We start from the raw sequence: 22164 nt of genomic DNA on the forward strand, positions 1-22164 counted from the left end.
CTCTTTGATAAAGCAGAGTGGTCCACGAGGTGATCCATAGCAAACGCACCAGCGGGAGATTAGCTCCCCCAGGAATATAGCATAGGCTGTCTAGATTGCATATATCTCAGTGTGGCCACAAGTGTAGTTAACTGAAACATCCACTAGAAAGTGACCTGGAATATGAATATAGTATACCTTTGTATATATAACATTATTCATTGTTCAACCATTGTTGTGTTTGGAGGAGTTGGTTTGCTGAGTTGGTACTGTTATCACAGCTCAATGGATTTTTTCCTCTCTTTGTACAATAACTTTTCTATTTGATTCAAGTAAAACATTTCAGAACCAATTACTATTGAGTTGCTTGATTCTTACTTTATAGTGTTAACAGGATGTCTGAACCCAGAGTGTCAGGTGGGTTGGAAGGTTCACTTGGTCATGGCCATGCAGATGAGCAGGTAATCTTTATCAGTCCTCAAGGGGGCAGTGCTACACAGTACAGAATTTTCGTTTGTGTTCTGTACTTATGCAAATTAAAACAACGTTATTGAGCTGGAGTTTTGTGTTTAGACCTTTTTTTCACAATACAGTACAGTAGTTAAGAATGCTTAAAATATTGATTACTTGATAGAATGCTTAAAATATTGATTACTTGATGAATTGACCAATTCGTTTAACGACCTGGTCGTTGGAACGGAACTTGGCCGTTAAGTGAGGAGTACCTGTAATTTCTTATGGGACCAATCATTCAGTTGATAGTTCAGTATTGGCCAATAATTCAGGTGATAGGTAAATATTGGACCATTAGATCAGGAGATAGTTCCTCATGAGAACAATAGTTCAGGTGATAGTTCAGTGTTGGACCAACAATTTATTTGATAGTTCAGTATTGGCCAATAATTTAGATGGTAGTTTATCTGTTAAGGTTGAGGCTTAAACAAAAGTTGGGCTTTCAGACAGGCCTTAGGCGGTTAAAAGCACATTTTAGGGGAGGTGTTAGGCACAACAAAAGAGGTAATGTACTAGAGTTAGCACATGACCCTCCTTACATTGTGTTGGTAAATGTCACTATAACATTTTCATACACATTGTATAATAAAAGGTCCCAGACATCCTACCTGCTAGCCGGTGGCTTAATGGGTCCTCATTGTTGCTGTCTCCGAACAGCTTGTGTATTAGTGTTATTAGAATAATGTGCTGAGTGCTTACATGTCACCAGCTCAGACTCTGCAAACTGAGAGCTAAAATGTTAGAAGAGGAAGGCAGAAGTTTTCTTTATTCTTCTAATCATCAGTTCTAGATGTACTGACACAGAGCTGACAATCTTTCTTTCAGACTCCTCCCCCACAGCCCTGCAATGCCTTGCTTGGTCATGATATCTGACTGTTAAGCCGCGTACACACGATCGGACTTTCCGAGTGAAAATGTGTGATGACAGGCTGTTGGCGGTAAATCCGACCGTGTATGCTCCATCGGACATTTGTTTTCGGATTTTTCGGATTTCTTCAAATGCAGAGCACAATTCTCTTCTTCTGTAGCCTCCCTGGCGGTATGATTATGTCAGATTTTTGTGTCTCAAAGCGGTACAATTGTTTTGCATCGAAATTTGGCGTTTTATATTGTAGGCCTGTAATTCCTAGCAATAACACACTTAAATCTGTCCAAACAAGAGTCTAGTAGACATCCCGGGTATGATAAAGTTTGAAACACAAAATCATAAATTATAATATAATAAATAACTATAAATAATTATAAAACATATAATAATAATAAAATGAATTTCCCCACGATTTACTATCGCTCAATTCTGCAAGTGTTCTAATTTACTATCGCTGTTCTCTAGCTGGTCTAAAACCACTTTTGACGTAAAGGGACACTTTTTGGTTGCTATGGACAATCTCCAGTTTCCAGGCAGAAAGAACAGTATATATAATATAAAACTGCATGCAGGGCATTGGACAAAACACTAGGGACAAAAGGGATGTGAAATTATTTCATACAGTAATGTATTCTGTAAGATTACACTGTACTGTATGTATTATGAATTTTCAATTTTTTGAATTTGCTGCCGGGCTCCGCCCCCGTGCGTCGCGACGCTCGCAGGGAACGGAGCCTGGAGCACAGAGGCATCAGGCGGAGGACACAGCGGGGGGGACATTGCAGGATCCTGGGGACAAGGTAAGTATACCACACCAGGATCCTGCAATGCAATCCCGAGTGTGACTCGGGGTTACCGCTAATGGTACTGAAATTTAACTCCCGAGCCACACTTGGGAAAACCGCCAGGGAGGTTGATGGGATAATAATGAAGCTGCTTTGCTGGTGATACTGATGAAGTTGTTGCAAACTAATTTTCAAAGGCTTTTTTTTCTAGTGATATCAAGAATAATATTATTATGCTTTCTTTTTTTTATTTGGGCAAGTTACCACAACACCATTATCCCGTAGTTTTTAAGATCAAAGATACAACTATGTTGGTTTCCCTTGTCAATTTTACATTGTATTTTTTTTAAATGTAACTGCCTACTCCCAAACTGTCATTTGAAGTAAAACACATAGCCAAGTATTATTCTACACTATTGTTTTATTGTGCATTAAAAAAAGAAAACAAATAAATTAGAAATGCTATCTGCCAATAGAACTTAACCAAAAAGTGCATTCTATGCATCCAAAAATATAGAAAATATACCAAATCAAATCATTATTATTGAACCAAAAAAATAACATCAAAGCAATAACTCCAAGGCCAATAATAAATAACACGTTATCTCCTCCGATTCGCAACATGGCTGGTTGACTAACGGCCACTCAGAAACGAACTGAAAAGCATGAAATGAAAAGAGCAAACTGAAAAGCACTAAATGAAAATCGCTAAAAGAAAAGCGCTAATCAACACTCACCAAACTTCTACTAACACAAAATTAGCAGAAGAAGGCCAAAGGGTGAGGGACTTACGAGCTGAAAAACCACATAGTACATCACTACGTTTGTAATTGTTGGCCAACAATTGTGTGGCCATGTGTATGCAAGACAAGTTTGGGCAGGGGCGGACTGACAACTCATGGGGCCCCCAGGCAATAGGAGATTATGGGGCCCCCGGGCAATAGGAGAAGATTATGGGGCCCCCAGGCAATAGATTATGGGGCCACCTAGTATACACACACACATACAGTATACACACACAGACACATAATATACACACACAGTATACACACACAGAATACACATACACACACTGAAAAGGTACTGGAGAGGCGGGGCAGCTATAATCTTGGGATTGTTAAAAAAACACAGATTATTACATACTCTCCCTGGTTTTATTGAGGCTGGCAACCCTGATGGGGCCCCTTAGTGGCATGGGGCCCTCAGGCAGTGCCCGAGAGCCCGAATGGTCAGTCCGCCCCTGAGTTTGGGCCAACGCCCTTCGGACAAAATTCCACGGTTTTGTTGGCCAACAATCGAATCATGTGTACGAGGCTTTAGTGTTATACTAAAGCTAGCCATGCATGTTCATTTTTTTTCTCATTCAGCCCAATGGACTGAACAAGAGAAATCACTCAATTTACCCCATCCATGCTAAAGAGTGGATGGGGGAAGCTCCCCTGCCAGCTATTGTGTTCTGACACCCATGGCTGTCTGAATACTCAAGCAGTGACTGCATCTGACAGAATGCAGTCGCTGTTTGGCCAACAGTTTTTGAACTAGCTCCCCTGATTTTCTATTCAATGTTTGTCGAACTAGCTGGTGCCAACAGGGCAAATCCATTTGAATAGTCTGCCTAATGCACCACAAGGAACTAAAATCCATGCTTGCATCATTTTTGGCATTACCAAGCATTGCACTGCAACACAAGAGCACTGGGAAGGGGTGTTGGGATGCCATTCAGGATGACTGGCACTTCTTTACACCAATGCAACACAATGGTATAAAAAGGTGTGTGTATACACTGTACATAAGATAGATAGATAGATAGATAGATAGATAGATAGATAGATAGATAGATAGATAGATAGATAGATAGATAGATAGATAGATAGATAGATAGATAGATAGATAGATCTCCAGTCACATGTTTATGTGGAATATTTACTTTTTGGGATATTATTTTTGGAAATAGTAGAACATTATTTTTTGGTCATTGTGGAGCCTTATTGTGATTATTATTATTATCATGATTGTTTTAATAAAGAACTTTATATACAGTGTGTGCTTTTATATACTATTTTACTTTTTTTAAAGGCGTAAAATGTACCCCTTACTCATTCATATAGTTGGCTGGGCAGATAATTGGGGAACTCCCCTTATTTAACAGAAAGCTTCCAGATACCAGTAAGTTCCCCCTCAGACCCCCGCATCCACTGAGCCATGTGTATGCGGAAGAAGCCCTTGTCCCCATCAAAATGGGGTTAAGGTGCCTTCTCAGGTGCCCCCTGGTCAGGCCCCCTCCCTATGCTGAAGATACATGGCCTACTTTGGTTCAGAAGAGAAGTGTACATTCACTTCAACCCCCCCATTCTGGTCAGACCAGGTTGCAAGATCAAAAAAAAGAGCTTGGTATGGAATTTGAGGGGTCCCCATTATTTATTTTTTTTGCATGGGGCATTCCTTTAAAATTCATACCAGACCCAAGGTGTCAGGGATACATTTGGGAGTGAGGACCCTAACCCTTTTTTTTTGTGGGGGATTTGCATTAGATAGATAGATAGATAGATAGATAGATAGATAGATAGATAGATAGATAGATAGATAGATAGATAGATAGATAGATAGATAGATAGATAGATAGGGCCACTGATAAGGCAGTACACGGCCGCTCTCACCATTCAAATTTGAATGGTGAGAGCGGCCGTGTCGGCTGGCTGAGGCTGGTGAGGTGACGGTAGAATCAGCGGCACCAAATCTTCGGTTCTCCCCTCGTGGTTACGTCACTGTGTGAACGTCAGACATCTCACGTCAGAGGCTGCAGCGCTGGAAGGCGGCTATCTGTCATCTCCATCTTACAGTTATGTCCGTTAACGCCTGAGCTTCTACACGGAGAAGACTCCTTTGGGATAGCACCGCTAGGATTTTTACCATCTATCAGCCCTTGGCGTCTTACCTCCATTGCCAGTGAGCAACTTAAGCCTGTTTGACCCATATAGCGTACGCTCTGTGGGTCCCATCTTTCTGGTAAGCCTCCAGTCTTACGGGTGGTGGTTTTGCACAAGTGTTTATCAGCGCATATCGGATTATATTCAAAAGTTCTCACGATTATACCACTTGGAGTTCATCGCTATTGCATAAACTGTGTTTACCGCACTTGCTTATCCAGTTCAATATTATTGCAGTATTTGTGTTCACCACACTTGTCTATTCAGTTTTGGACAGTATTGTCATTTTTTATATTTTTTATACATATGGTGACCTTAAGGATTCTCAACACGATGGACTTTTCATATGCAAACTTTCATTAATATGCAACATTATTTTTTATATTGCATGTGTCATTGTAGTATTTCTTTTCATTGTTTATTTTCACCACTAAGCACTACACTTGGTTTTATACGTCAACAGAGGGGCCCAGCAGGAGGCGTAGGTGGATAAAGTCAGTGCCCTCAGTGGGGTTGGGTTAGGGGTGCCCCCTCAGGAAGGCCCAGTGATTTCTAACAGCAGCCCTGTAGATAGATAGATAGATAGATAGATAGATAGATAGATAGATAGATAGATAGATAGATAGATAGATAGATAGATAGATAATATAAAAACAAATATATAACATAATAGTTGTACATTTCAGCCTGAAATCCCCCCTGCTCTCCCCCAGCTGCAGGCAATATGAGACAACACAGTCCTAATCATTCTCATACTGTACCTAATAGAGAGGAGGGGCCTTTCAGCAGCCAGATCTCTACCCAGCAGCTAGAATGAATGTCAGATAACTAGCACTGGGACGCCACAACCGGCATATAGAAAATATATTCTGGCACAGGACACAAACTAAGGAAAAAGAGAATATTGGCTGGAAATGGCAGGAGAAAACCCAACTCATTAAATGGACAAAGTACAAGAAGAGTGTACAAAGGGAGAGTCTCCTAAGTGTCATAGTAAACCCGGGGACACATTGTCATAAGACATTGTCATGTGTTGTGTTTGTGTATTGCTATGACAATGGAGAGACACGAGGAGAACTGTGTATTTCAATTTAGGAAATAATGGTTAATCACCCCTATCATGCATGCTTATACAGGATCTGCCCTGGTAGACTAAAGTAGCCCATAGATTAGTCATTTTTTGTAAGAGCTTGCATTCTAAAACATGTATTATGTAATGTCAATGGTCAGCTTTAGGGTTCATATTTATCATCCTTAAGCTGTAAAGGCAGCTGGATGGAAGTATACACATGCCACAGTTGCAATGGTTGGCTTCCCTGTCATGCCCAGTGGGAAGTACTGCCACCGATTGCAAACCATTCAAGTCAATGCATGCAGTTGTAGTGTGACGGTGCAGCATTTACAGGGTTAAAACATTTTTTTTTTTAAGTTCAAATAGCAGGTTTTGTGACTTTTGTACAATCAGCCTGCCCATATATGGATCAAAATTCCGCTTGTCCCTGCTAAACCGACCAAACTTTGATCCATGTTTGGCTGGCTTAAGGCTACATTTAGACACACAGCAGACCTCGCTGCCTCTCTGAAAAGTGATCTGCGGTGAATCGCTTTTCAGAAGCATTTGACAGGTGGTAAGGAGGTGATATGTCTCCTCTTCATCCTCCGGTTTTAACCCTGTAAATGCCACACCACCAATCTGCAGCCACATGCATCGGCTTGAATGGGTCACAATTCATGGCAGTACTGCCTGCTGAGCATGAGAGGGAAGCAAACCATTGCGACTGCGGCGTGTGCATTCTTCCATCGGCTGCCTTTGCGATGTAAAGTGGGGTGGGGAGGGGGGTGATAAAAACAAGTCCTAAAGTTGACCGCTGACAATCCATAATAAATGTTATAGATTGCAAGCTCCCATGAGCAAGCCCCTGAACCCTTGTGTATTAAATTGTATTGTCACTGTACTGTTCCCTTTTTTTCTGTAAAACATTTTTGGGTATAGAGCAGTAGTTGTGAGCTAAAGGGGGGCCTCAGATGTGGCCCCGGTCATCACCAAAGGGTCGGACGTAATGTTCAATATATGTAATGTTTGGGACTCGGATTGTCAGAAACTGCAGACCTAATAGAGGAAATGAGGGTCAGAGAGTGACCAGGGTACATTTTGGTTGGGGATATGCTACGGAAGACAATATGAAACTGGGAACATGTTCTACAAGGGTAGTAGAGATCAATGCTATTACCAGAATCAATGTTCCAACTACAGATTGCTGAGGTCAGAGGGCCACATAGCATATACCACAAGGCCACATGAGGCAATCGGGCTGCAGGTTGGGCACCAGGGGTATAGAGCGTAAATTGCGGGCGTATTCGCGTTCACAGGAGTCAAAGCTGCTGAGTACAGCTGACCATTATAATGAATGGTTTATGCGTAAATGTGTATTACTGTACCTCCCTCCCCCCCCCCCTCAGATACAGACTGCCCAGGGTTGTACTGCGTCTGCATGCCTTTACACATGTAGCAGCATAAACCCGCATACAGTCCTACATTGCTGAACACAGCAACTGTATGTCCCGAGCACCCACATTTTATGTTCTATACCCAAAAGCGTCCATGTCCATCTGGTTCTAAGGACTTCTCAGCTGCATGCTACATTTTTTATACAATGTACCTGAATTTTATTAATTTTTGAAAATAAAAAGCTTCGTACACGCGATTGGATTTTCCGACAGGAATTGTATGATGACAGGCTGTTGGCGGAAAATCCGACCGTGTGTACGCTCCATCGGATAATTGTTGGCCAACTTTCCGCAGACAAATCTTGGATCGCAGGTTTATACATTTTCCGCGGACAAATGTCTGTTGTCGGATTTTCCGAGCATGTGTACACAAGCCCGGCAGACAAAAGTCCAAAGTACAAACACGCATGCTCGGAAGCAAGGACGAGCCAGAAGCGGTCGGTCTTGTAAACTAGCGTTTGTAACGGAGAATTAACATTCGTGATGCGGCAAATTATGAAATCTCCAAATGCAGCGCACAATTCTCTTCTTCTTTAATGGGATAATAATGAAGCTGCTTTGCTGGTGATACTGATGGAGTTATTGCAAACAAATCTTCAAAGGCTTTTTTTTCTAGTGATATAAAGAATAATATTATTATGCTTTTTTTTTTTTTTTATTTGGGCAAGTCACCACAACACCATTATCCCATAGTTTTTAAGATCAAAGATACAACTATGTTGGTTTCCCTTGTCAATTTTACATTGTATTTTATACAATGTAACTGCCTACTCCCAAACTGTCATTTGAAGTAAAACACATAGCCAAGTATTATTCTCCACAATTTTTTTATTGTGCGTTAAAAAAGAAAACAAATAAAAATAGACATGCTATCTGCCAATAGAACATAACCAAAAAGTGCATTTTATGCATCCAAAAATATAGAAAATATACCAAATCAAATTATTATTCAACCAAAAAAATAATGTCAAAGCAATAACTCCAAGGCCAATAATAAATAACACGTTATCTCCTCCGATTCCGCAACATGTCTGGTTGATGAACGGCCATCCAGAAACAAACTGAAAAGCACAAAATGAAAAGCGCAAAAAGAAAAGCGCGAATCAACACTCACCAAACTTCTACTAACATGAAATTAGCAGAAGGAGCCCAAAGGGTGGCACTAAAGAGCTGAAAACCCACGTAGTATGTCCCTACGTTCGTGATTGTTGACCAACAATTGTGTGGCCATGTGTATGCAAGACAAGTTTGGGCCAACGCCCTTCGGACAAAAATTCACGGTTTTGTTGGCCAACAATCCGATCGTGTGTACGAGGCTATAGAGTCATAGAAGCGTCAAACGTACAGGCTGTTATTAGTTATTACAACATTTGCAGTAGAAATATGTTCCATTTATATTAATGGGTTCTGATACACTTTAGTCTAATTATTTATTTATATATGTATATATTTTATAACATTTTATAATTTATTTTATGTATGTATTTATTTATTTTTATTTATATTGCATATGATTCCCATTTCTATGCAGAAACATAAAACATTTTTATATTTCCTAACCAGCCTATTATGGTAATATGTTAATAATTATTTTTTTATATATGTATATATTTTATAACATTTTATAATTTATTTCATATATGTATTTATTTATTGATTTTTATTTATTTACAGTATATTGCATGTGATTGCCATTTCTATGCAGAAACATAATATATATGTTTCCTAACCAGCCTATTATGGTAATAACCCCCCTCCTTGTCCCCTCTTCCACACTGCTTTTTTTTTCAGAGTGCTGTGCTTTGTAACAACCCCATCAAAATCATGTTAGCCAGTTCCACGTTTGCAATGAGATCTATGTGCCAGTATGTTTATTCACCTCTGGGGGGGGTAAGGAAGGAAAGATTTCCAGTGGCACTATTCAATAATCACTTGTCCCCCCCCCCCCCAGCCATCAGCAGAAATGGGTTGGTAATTTTATAGGGATGATGCTGTGGCACTATCACTTATTTACTGAGACTTACAGTGATTATTGCAAACTCAGCTGGGAGCACACTACAACTCTTGTTCCAGCAAGCTTGCAGTGTTCACAGCATTTTTGCAATACAGTGGAGTCTCACAAGCAATTCAGCAAGAGCAAAAAAAAAAAAAAAAAAACTTGCCATGAATTTCTCCATACTGTATATTTATTATTTTCTCAACAGCGCCATCTACCGACAGTTTCTCAAACTGCAGCCTGGCTCAATGACATTTAACTCTAAGTATCTTTTTTTTTACTATGGACTGAAGGGGAACTGGAGGGAAGTCCGATAATATGCTTGTAACTGTAGGAGGGGAAGGGGGCACCTTTTTTTCTTGGAAATCTGCGATGTTAGGAAAAAAAAAACTTTTCCTCCAATTAAAATAAAAAAGTGGTATTTTTTTACATCTCTGTCTTTTTAACCCTTCAATGGCTATGGAGGTAATGGTTTTAGAAAAGCAATCTGTCAGTGAGTATCGGGGGATGCTTTAATGGTCCAGTAGGTTGGGTGGTCACGTAACTACAGCAGCTGTCAAACTGCCTAAACATTTGCAAAAGTTTTCTGATGGTTAAAAAAATAGTAAAATGAATAAAAAAAATGCATCAGTTCTAAAAAAAAAATCTATCTAGTTCTAATATATATATATATATATATATATATATATATATATATATATATATATATATATAGATAGATCTATAGATAGATAGATAGATAGATAGATAGATAGATAGATAGATAGATAGATAGATAGATAGAAAGATAGATATAGTTCTACATTTAAATAAATCGATATAGATGATAGATAGATAGATAGATAGATCTCTCTATATATAGATATATATATATATATAGAGAGAGAGATCTATCTATATATATATATATATATATATATATATATATATATACAAAATGTTTTAAATATATATATATATATATATATATATATATATATATATATATATATATATATATATATATAACAAAAAAATCAAAAAAAGCATCAGTTCTAAAAAGTCTCAGATTTGCAGCAGAAATGCCCCCTCTAGCAGATCTCTATGTACAATATAAAAAATAAAAAATAAAAATTAGGTGGTGACAGCCTATGTTGGCTCATGCAATGGTTGCAATTATGGTATGTATGCTTTTTTTTTTTCTTCTTTAAACTCACTCCTGCCAAGAGAAAAAAAAGTGAATGAGTTTTTTTTTTGGTGAAGTCCCCTCCTCCCTGAGTCCCTCCCCTAATAAAGACAGGATCCCCAGCTCTATTTGCACTGGTTTAAAGACCCCTGTAACTTGGAGGAAGAAAGGCAACAGCATAAAAAAAGAGGAAATGTCAAAGGAGAAGGTCTGGAAAAAATTAATCGCTGATGGTTTGGAGAAGTTCTCTTAAAGAGGGCTCCACACTGGTGTGTCAGCCTCACAACAGAGACTGTACACTGATGCTGCACATCTGGACTGCCCACTGCTCAATGCCTTGCACTGTATGTACATTACCAGTCTTGGGTAGATAGACAATATAGGCTTTTTATTTAGTTTTTATATATTTTTAGTCTAGATAGATTTTTTATTTTTTTTAACTTGGAATACAAGTGGATTTTTTTTTTAATTTTTAATTTTTTTTTTTTTAACTCAACCACTTACTTGCTCCAAGTGGTTTTTCACTTTTTTATGGTTGCTTTAACATTGCTGAGCATACTTCATCTGTTATATTACCTCAGTGTTGGAAACTGTTTGTTCAAGAAGACCACACAAAGCCTGTGACCACCGGAACTCTGGGAGACTCAAGGTACAGTGATGCTTAAATGCAGAGCAAACTTTCTACTGCTACTTGATTTTACACGTGGTGCAAAAGTTTCTACAGTGCTTATGGGCAGGCTGTTGGGCTGGTATGGTGACCAGCTGGGATTTGTAGTTCTACAACAGCTGTAGGGGGGGGGGGGGTGATGGGTATGATTCTGTTATCATCATTGATTTTGGGGTAGGCTGTGGGACTGGTGGTCTGCAGGAACTTGTAGTTCTACTGCAGCTAAATGGGCACAAAGTGCCTGCTTCTCCTAAAAGTGATCTTGATTTTGCTTTAATTTTCTCCAATCAGTGATTCTAGGGGTAGGCTGTGGGGATGGCAGGGTGAACTACTGGGACTTTTAGTTCTATAGCAGCTATAGAGGGGTGATGGGTCTGATTCTGCTCCCATCAGTGATGCTAGGGCAGACTATGGGACTAGTATTGTGATTTACTGGGACTTGTAGTTCTACAGCAGCTCTAGAGGGGTGATGGGTCTACTTCTGCTCCGGTCAGTGATTCTTAGGACAGGCTGTTGGACTAATAGGGTGACCTATTGGGATCTGTAGTTCTATAGCAGCATAGAGGGGCGATGGGTCTTATTCTGCTCCTATCAGTGGTTCTGGGGGCAGGCTGTGGGACTGGTAGGGAGGTCTGCTGGAACTTGTGGTTCTACAGCAGCTAAATAGGCATATTGTGCCTGCACTTCCCCTAAAAGTGGTCTTGATTCATAGTATAGATACATAGAATTTTTTTCAAAAGGGGATGGACTGTGACGATGGTAGGGTGACCTACTTCGATTTTTAGTTATTTGCTAGTTATAGAGGGAGTGATTAGTCTGATTCTACTCCCATTAGTGATCCAAGGGGCAGGCTGTGGGGCTGGTATCGTGATCTACTGGGACTTGTAGTTCTGCTGCAGCTCTAGAAGGGAGATGGGTCTAAATCTGCTCCCATCACTGATCCTAGGCACAGGCTGTTGTACTGGTAGGGTGACCTACTGGGACTTGTAGTTCTACAGCAGCTATAAAGGGTTGATGGGTCTAATTCTGCTCCCATCAGTGATCATAAGGGAAGGCCGTTGGACTGGCAGGGTGACCTACTGGCACTTGTAGTTCTACAGCAGCTATAGATGGCTGATGGGACTGCATTTGCTCCCATCAATGGTTCTGAGGGTGGGCTATGGGACTAGTAGGGTGACCTGCTGGGATTTGAAGTTCTACAAAAGCTATAGAGGGGTGATGGGTCTGATTCTGCTCCCATTAGTGGTTCTGGGGGCTGGTTGTGGGACTGGTTGGCTGGAACTTGTGGTTCTACAGCAGTTAAATGGACAAAATATGCCTGCTTCCCTAATAGTTGTCTCGATATATAGTATTTTTTTTACATTTGTTTGCAAAATGTTTTAATATAGTAGTTTACATTCAACTGGACTTTTCACTCCAGATTTTTTTTTTTTAAATTAGACTTAGATAAATAAAACATTCACAGTTAAATATAGATATAAGTAGAATATATATAAATATATAACAATCATTACAATAAAAAGTGGAATTTTCATGCAATAGTAACATGATATAGATAGATAGATAGATAGATAGATAGATAGATAGATAGATAGATAGATAGATAGATAGATAGATTTTTTTTAAACATATGTGCTGTTTACAGGCAATACTAACATTTATTATATATATTTATAAACAGAAGTGTCACTTACATGTAATAGTAACATTTATTATATATATTTATAAACAGAAGTGTCACTTACATGTAATAGTATCATTTATTATATTCAGGCATGCAAAGGACATCCTCAGGCAATATATTCTCACAGTTGCTAATAAGTGTTACATGTGTGTATTGTAATAGAATGTATCCATTCATTGTAGTACTCAGCCCCTTCCCTTATAAGTAAGGCAGGCGATGATGTCTGCAGAGGAGGGGAGGGGGATGTGGCTCTGATTATTGCCTCCAGGAATATATAAATACGTGCCAAAGACTTGTCTAGGTATGGGGGTGGGGGGTGTCAAGTCCAACCTCAGGGGCAATGACAAAAAGACTTAAAGATGATGTGTCCCAGACACCTCTATTGGAATTGTGGATCCAGGATGGGCTTTGTCCAAGGCTGTCCCCATTGGCAGGTCTGTCTTCACACCTCTCCAGCTCTGCATTTGAATGAAAGAAGGATGTTCTGTTCAGCATCCCACCTTGTCCCAAATAACATTAGTGTTGCCGGCCTGGAGGAGTATAAAAAATTATCCTAATACACAACCTTCTAGTTGCTCTATTGTATCACCAGTCTGTGGGTTGCTAAACTGTTATATTGTATCAACACTTCAAGATTCTAGATAGAAAAACCAGGGTGAGGGGAACATAGTGGCATCACCATTGTAACCAATCACACCTTAGCTAATTCTGAGACCTAGTGCCAACTTTTTAAATATGTTGCCCAAGTCAATAAAGACCTTTTTGTGGGGGTGGAGGGGAGGGGAAGGGGGGATTTGCCATTGAGACCCTCAACATTATTAGCTTCTCTAATAAAAAAACCCCAACTGAGTATATGATCATCTGCAGAAAAAATTCTTGGACCTCATTTGGGGGGCGGGTGAGTCAAAGCTGTGCATCCCTGTTGGATGTTGGAGCCCAAGTCAATGAAGACTTCATCCCTTTCTGATCTTGTACTATGGATTCTTGTTGCTATTAGCAACAGGTCTTTGCTTTACTGTAGCAGCAGTATTTAGAGTTCTAAATCATTAAACTGTGCCAACAAATTAAAATTTTATAACATTGACAATAGTTGACTAAAAAGAGAAGCAAGGGTAAAAAAATGATTGTTGCCATAGCAACCAATCAAAATGTAACTTACATTCTTTAACATGCACAAGGGATGGGTCTATTCAATGTACCTGCTTTTCCCTTCTGCACTGTATCATTGTTATTAGAATTCAAAAGTTGCTACATTGTATCAGTTAAGAGTTATTAGCTAGCTACAGTTTGTGGTTGCGCTGCATCAGCATCTTAAAATTCCATACCCATTACATGACATCATCAGTTTAGAATTCTATAATTGTTATATTCTATGAACCGTTTAGAATTTTATAACTGTTATAATCCAGGAGCCTTTTAGAATGCTGTAACTGTTACATTGCATGGGTCAGTTAGAGTCCTTTAGATGTTACCTTGTGTAAGCCAGTGTTTCTCAACTCCAGTCCTCAAGGTGCCCCAACAGGTCATGTTTTCAGGCTCACCATTATTTTGCAAGCATGATGTGATCAGTTTCACTGCCTTAGTAATTACCACAGCTGTTTCATCTGAGGGAAATCCTGAAAACATGACCTGTTGGGGCGCCTTGAGGACTGGAGTTGAGAAACACTGGTGTAAGCCATTGAAAGTTCTATAGATGTTCCATTGTAGGAGTCATTCAGAATTCTATAGATGTTACATTGTCTGAGCCATTGAAAGTTCTATGGATGTTACATTGTATGAGTCATTGAGAGTCCTATACAGTAGAATAGATGTTACATTGTAGAAGTCCTTGAAAGTTCTATAGGTGTTACATTGTTTGAGCTATTGAAAGTTCTATCGATGTTACATTGTATGAGCCATTGAGAGTCTTATGGATGTTGCACTGAGTGAGCCATTGAGAATCCTATAGATCTAACATTGTAGGAGTCATTAAGAGTAGATGTTACATTGTGAGAGCCATTGAAAGTTTTATGGATGTTCTATTCCACAAACCATTGAACATTCCATAGATGTCACAGTGTAGGAGCCATTGAGAGTTTTATAAATGTTACATTGAACAAGCCATTGAGATTTATATGGATGTTCACCTTGTTTGAGCCATTTAGAGTCTATAGATGTTACATTGTATGAGCCATTGAAAGTTCTACTGATGTTACATTGTAGGAACCATTTAGAGTTCTTTAACAGTTACAATACAGGAGCCATTTAGAGTTCACTAGAAGTTACTTTGTAAGAACCATTTAGAGTTCTACAGCTGTTGCATTTGTATGAGGCTTTTGGAACTCTATAACAGTTAAATCATAACAATCCAAGCCCTAGACAGCCCAGGTTCCCTTGCTTTGATAATTAGACTGAAACGTGGCATGCAGGGTACCTACTTCAATAAAAGCCTGTTTAATGATGTCCAGGGTGAGGTTACTGGCAGCTGAGCAGCCTCCAGATAGCCATGCTGTATTAGAAAACCACATTTGTGATCCCTCCCTGTTTGGGCTCGAACCCAGAGCTCCGCTGGATCCAACAGTCGGGGTTATAACGTTATTCTGGCAAATTTCTAGCATAATGAAAAGCTAAGTCATTAAGAGAGGCAGGGCCAGCCGGAAAAGGGAGACAGAAACGAGCACGTGGGATTATAACACGCGCATAAGGCTCAGTTCACAAAGCTAACACAGCGGGATAAGTACCCTTATTCAAAAAAAAAAAAAAGTGACAGTTATTTTCAGTCAAGTCCAATGACATTTGACAATTACAGTCACATGAATAACAGCAGAGGGGGCGATTTACTAAAACTGGAGCGCTCACAATCTGGTGCAACTGTGCATGGTAGCCAATCAGCTTCTAAACTCAGTTTGTTCAATGAAGCTTTGGCAATATAACCTGAAGGTGATTGGTTTCTCTGCAGAAGTGAGCCTAATTTTGCACTCTCTAGCTTTAGTAAATAAACCCCAGAGTGCCTTAGGCTGATGTTAAAGTGGTTGTAAACCCTTACAGACCACTTTGACTGACAGGTAAGCCTAGCTTTGTAAATGTGATTTTTTTTTTTTTTGCAAGAGGCACAATTTGCGACATGACTTATTTTGCGTGAAGTCAGCAGCGTGCTTGTTTGCACAGAAAGTCAGGAGCGAGCAGATTATTTAAATCATAAAACTCGCTGTACTGAGAGAGCAGTGTATGAGGTTTGGCTCAGCTCCTGAGCAGCAAGCTCCCAGAGTTATGAAGTTGCCTCTTGTACTCTATTCTCCACGTGATCCATGTAGGGGGAATACCTTTGACGTCACCGAGATGTAGACCTCCCTGAGTGACGCAACATCTGCTGTGCCTGGGGTTGGATGGCTGCTGTAGACTAGATGAGTTCCCTGTGTTGGAAGGCTGAGCTAGAGATAGCAAAGAGGGATGGATGGTTTTTAGAGAGGTGATGACAGCCCCCAGATAATCTGGCACTTTATTCTGGGAGTCTGAAGCTGTTCCAATGGGGACAGGAAGCTGTTATCTCTCCATACATTAAAAGGGTGACTTCCCATTGGATAATAGTGGCACATTTTCCAAGGCTTTGGATTCTTCACTGTCACCTTCTGCCTTATCTACTATGACCAAATATAGAACCTACGCTTTTTATTCCATTTATAGTGAGCAGGCTATAGTACTTAGTCCTTGGGTTTCTTTTCAAGGAGGCATAGACTGAAGCTGTATGGAAACTGCAATTGCTGAATATTTGAAGATGCTAGTTGACTAGTTATGATGATCCAAAGGCTTACATGCTTTCTGAGTTCATGTAAACATGTAGATCAGGAGTTTTGATTTTTCTGACCTCATGTTCTGGGTGATTGGCTAAAGAAAGCATTCTCCGGGATAAGGAGAGTAATGGTCGCTTTCATATTTCTCCCACTACAGTTTTCCTGTACAGGGCCTTGAAAAAGTATTCATACCCCTTGAAATTTTCCACATTTTGTCATGTTACAACCAAAAATTTAAATGTATTTTATTTTGATTTTATGTGATAGACCAACACAAAGTGACACAATAATTGTGAAGTGGAAGGAAAATGATAAATGGTTTTCAAAATGTTTTACAAATAAATATGTGAAAAGTGTGGCGGGCATTTGTATTCAGCCCCCTTTAATGGGATACCCCAAACTAAAATCTAGTGGAACCAATTGCCTTCAGACGTCACCTAATTAGTAAATAGAGTCCACCTGTGTGTAATTTAATCTCTGTATAAATGTTCTGTGAAGCCCTCAGAGGTTTGTTAGAGAACCTTAGTGAACAAACAGCATCATGAAGGCCAAGGAACACATCAGACAGGTCAGGGATAAAGTTGTGGAGAAGTTTAACCACTTCAGCCCCCAGAAGATTTGGCTGCTCAATGACCAGGCCATTTTTTGCGACACGGCACTGCATCGATTTAACTGACAATTGCACGGTCGTGCAACGCTGTACACAAACAAAATTGCAGTGTTTTTTTCCCACAAATAGAGCTTTCTTTTGGTAATTGAGCACCTCTGCGTTTTTTGCTTTTTTTTGCGCTATAAACAAAAGAAGAGCGACAATTTTGATAAAAACAATGTCTTTTACTTTTTGCTATAATAAATATCCAAATGTAAAAAAACAAACAAACATTTTTTCCTCAGTTTAGGCTGATATGTATTCTTCTACATACTTTTGATAAAAAAAATTACAATAAGCGAATATTGATTGGTTTGAGCAAAAGTTATAGCGTTTACAAAATAGGGGATAGTTTTATGGCATTTTTATTATTATTTTCTTACTAGTAATGGCGGTGATCAGTGATTTTTATCGTGACTATTGCGGCGGACACATCGGACACTTTTGACACATTTTTGGGACCAGTGACAATTATACAGCGATCAGTGCTATAAAAATGCACTAATTACTGTATAAATGTCACTGGCAGGGAAGGGTTAACACTAGGGGGCGATTAAGGGGTTAACTGTGTTCCCTAGGTGTGTTCGAATTGTGGGGGGGGATGGGACTGACTAAGAGGAGATCGGTGTTCATACTCAGTATGAACACACAATCTGTCACCTCTCCCCTGAGAGAACTGGGATCTGTGTGTTTACACACACAGAGCCCGGTTCTCGCTCTGTCAGGAGCGTTCGCGGGTGCCCGGTGGTCATCGCACTTGTCGGGCACTCACATTGACTCATTGAGCCGCGGGCGTGCCTCCGGCGGCACCTGCGCGCCCCCTAGTGGTCAATAGGCGAAGCGACGTAAGGTAACATCGTTTTGCCTAGGGAAGCCAACCTGACACAGTACAACTGCATCGGGAAGGGGTTAAAGCAAGGTTAGGTTATAAAAAAAATATCCCAAGCTTTGAACATCTTACGGACCACTGTTCAATACATCATCCGAAAATAGAAAGAGTATGGCACAACTGCAAACCTATGAAGACATGGCCTAACTTGAGAGGCCGGGCAAGGAGAGCATTAATCAGAGAAGCAGCCAAGAGGCCCATGGTAACTCTGGAGGAGCTGCAGAGATCCACAGCTCAGGTGGGAGAATCTGTCCACAGGACAACTATTAGTCGTGTACTCCACAAATCTGACCTTTATGGAAGAGTGGCAAGAAGAAAGCCATTGTTGAAAGAAAGCCATAAGAAGTCCTGTTTGCAGTTTACGAGAAGCCATGTGGGGGACACAGCAAACATGTGGAAGAAGGTGCTCTGGTCAGATGAGACCAAAATTGAACTTTTTGGCCTAAATGCAAATGCACACTTTTCAGATATTTATTTGTAAAAAAAAATTGGAAAACCATTTATCATTTTCCTTCCACTTCACAATTATGTCCCACTTTGTGTTGGTCTATCACATAAAATCCCAATAAAACACATTCAGGTTTTTGGTTGTAATATGACAAAATGTGGAACATTCCAAGGGATAGGAATACTTTTTCAAGGCACTGTATATATTATAAAATGATATAGGTGGTATTCCTTCATTGTTATTTTTTTCTGTCAGCACTCTAGAATTCCTATATTAAATGTCACAAAACTCTTGCACCCTAAAACAATATAAAAAACCCCATAGGCTTGAATTTTGATCCCTTCCTCCTGATTTGCCAAACTTTGAGTCACGAGTGGCCCTGCAAGTACCACCCTGCTCAATATAAGTCAATTTAAAAATCAACTGAGACTGGGAGAACATTTTTGACTAAATGGTTTGGCAATGCCATTGTCAGCCAGGGGTGCCACGGATGCCTAAATACAATAGCTGGCAGTGGAGATGCCTTCAGTCACTCAGTTAGCATGCTAACATGCAAACTAATCAGTTACCTGGTTGATTGATTATTTCAATTTTTTTAAACTATATTGCATATATTCCACTGCCATTTGGTTTCTCCTTTTGACACTTTAAAATAACCAGGCTTTGATTTTTGCTTTTTCTGGAGCCATTAAATTATTTATAGGCTTGGTTTTAATTAGAATAAAACTAACAATAACCAAAATGAAAAAAAAATATAGAAAAAAAATCATTTTTTTCCAGTATGGTGCTGACTCGCTGTATAATATCTTCTCTTTTGTGATGGTGACCTGCAGAGACCACATTATTAAAAGCAGTAAATATGTACAAAGCATAAAACAATAGAACCGTTAATGTCAACATTATTAATTGCCTTTTGTATCTCATACAGTAGTAGTGCCATCCCACTGGAGCCCCCTACTGGCCTTTTGTTGCCTTACAGTCTGAGGGTGGTCTATTCCTATCCATGGGACCAGTAGCACTTCATTTTCCTTAAGATTCCAATTTATATTTTTTACTCATACTGGAGGAAGAGGAAATGTTTTGAATGTTTTAGCATGGGAAACGTATTAAATAACCCACAATGATATTTCCATAATCTTTCCTTGTGGCAGTCCTCTAATAATCCTTTCAGAGTGGAACATTACATCCAGAGAAAAATAAATTCTCAGCAAAGTGGCCCACTTACATCCCTTATAAGCTGATAAACCGACAGTCCAAATAATTCATCGTAAGTTTGACAGTTTGACTTGAAAGCAGGAGAGATGAGAAATATCATTGGCCTTAACCAAGATTTGACTCCAAGTCAAACTCATAGGTACATGGATATTGGTAAATACCGCAACCAATGAATCCCTACTCATCATTGAAGTAAATTGGAAGAGCGATCTTTGGGACCCTCTCTACTAACAGTCCTTATCCAATGTCTAGGAGTGCAGTCTCCCTTCCCCCCACTCTCCTGCCCTTCAAAATCCACTAGCAGTGTGTGTTTTAGATAAATGACCCAAAATGACTTATAGCGACTCTCTTGCTACATTATATATATATATATATATATATTTTTTTTTTTTTAACGGCATTAAAGCAATTCATATTTACCTACTTGCTGTCTGTGCCACTCAACTCTGCTGCATTAAAGACCCAAGATTGTTGAGGAGTGTTCAGCATTGGACACTTATGGAATTGTCAGTTGCTTGCCTTCCCCTTCTGTGCTAAGGCCTCCTATGACAGTCCCTATGCAGTAGTGTCGGTGAAAGGAACCACAGGGTACAACTAGTGGACCAGACATTGGACACACCCAGAAGCATAGGGGCAGCATAGTGACTTATTGGTCACCCCTTTTCCTTGCGGCACTGGTAAACCCAGGCTGAATCCCGGTCAGGACACTATCTGCATGGAGTTTGTATGTTCTCCTTTTGCTTGCATTGGTTTAATCTTGTTTCCTCCCACACTCCAAAAGCAAGCTGGAAGGTTAATTGGCCCCTGTCCAAATTGGCCCTAAGGTGTACTGTACATACTGTATCTATATGAGACAGAGACCTTTGATTGTAAGCTTTTTGAGGACAAAGACAGATTTGAATGCACAGTATGTAAAGTGCTACGTAAATTGTCAGCACTAAATAATTGTGTTAATAAATAAGAATGATCATCACTCAGCAAGCTTAGATTTTCAACACAATGAAGTTTAATGCTACAGGCAGTAGGACAGGTAAGGTCTGCCATCTTTCCCCTTTTTTTTAGATTATCAACAAAGTTGCTTTAACCAATAGGAAATAAGGGGGCTATGATATTTTCTAACGAATAAGTGATATTATTATAAATAATGTGAAGGAGCATGCATGAACCATGGACCAAGTTTAAAAGACCCCTTTACCAGTTCACTTTAAAGGGGGTGGGGTTTATTTAACTGGTAAAAAAATGTGTTAGGATTAACAAACATTTAGGATTACAATAAAACTAGATATAAAGTACATGAATGTTGTATTAGGCTTTATTCACTAAGCTATAACCTATGTATTGTTACCCACAATGCTCTCTATTTTCAGCCAGGTGACTGTTATTTTTATTTCTCATTGGCCTGCCATTGCTGAAAATAACATTCATTTGGGTAAATTACAATACTTCTGTTTTGTACAATGCAGAATCGTTGTATACTTATTGGTACTTATTGACCCCCTTTTTTCTTTTCTTATTTTTTTTTTTTTTTGCATTGAAGTGTCATGACATCTGTCCCTAGCAGTTGGGTAGGATATAGATGTCGGCAAGGGTGTCACCTCCTGCCACTTGTGTCCTCTTCTGCACCTCTCTGAGCTGGTCACTAGCACCTGGTATTTGGCATTATTTTCTCCTGGGAAGGTGGAAGATCTAAATACTTGTAGTGTTCTGTTTTTTCTAACTTAACACATATAATTTGTTATATTTATATGGTTATATTTTTGCTATATTTAAATAAAAATCTCGCTTTAAAAAAAAAAAAAAAAAAAAAAAAAGACTTTTCATACTGAAAGGTTTTTTTTTTTTTGCAAATGTTATTTCAGATTTCTACCTCTTTCTTTTTTTTTTGATGATGATTCAAACATTTTTCTATTGGCTGCTTAGTTTTCTTTTCAGAAAGAGTTCTTCTGTACTGAGGATTGCAGGGCTTGTTATCTTTGCAGCAAACCAGAGAGTTTGGGTAGCAGAGAGATTCAAAACGCAGTGCTAAGCACCTTTAAAGCCAGTATTTAGGTGGCAGAAAAAACAGAATTAGAGCAGTTTTACACACTACAGGAAAAGGTTA

General features: G+C 39.4%; 1 protein-coding gene across 1 annotated transcript in view; it reads left to right on the forward strand.

Moving 5' to 3' along the window:
- The first annotated feature begins 10622 nt into the window (after positions 1–10622).
- HAS2 (hyaluronan synthase 2) overlaps positions 10623–22164 on the forward strand; it is a 40512-nt gene continuing 28970 nt past the window's right edge. Inside the window, exon 1 of the mRNA XM_073632203.1 lies at positions 10623–11390. The gene's annotated coding sequence lies outside the window, so the exon portion shown is untranslated. The remainder of the gene's footprint in view (positions 11391–22164) is intronic.

The sequence above is a fragment of the Aquarana catesbeiana genome, linkage group LG05 (genome assembly GCF_042186555.1).
Source record: "Aquarana catesbeiana isolate 2022-GZ linkage group LG05, ASM4218655v1, whole genome shotgun sequence".
Lineage (NCBI taxonomy): Eukaryota > Metazoa > Chordata > Amphibia > Anura > Ranidae > Aquarana > Aquarana catesbeiana.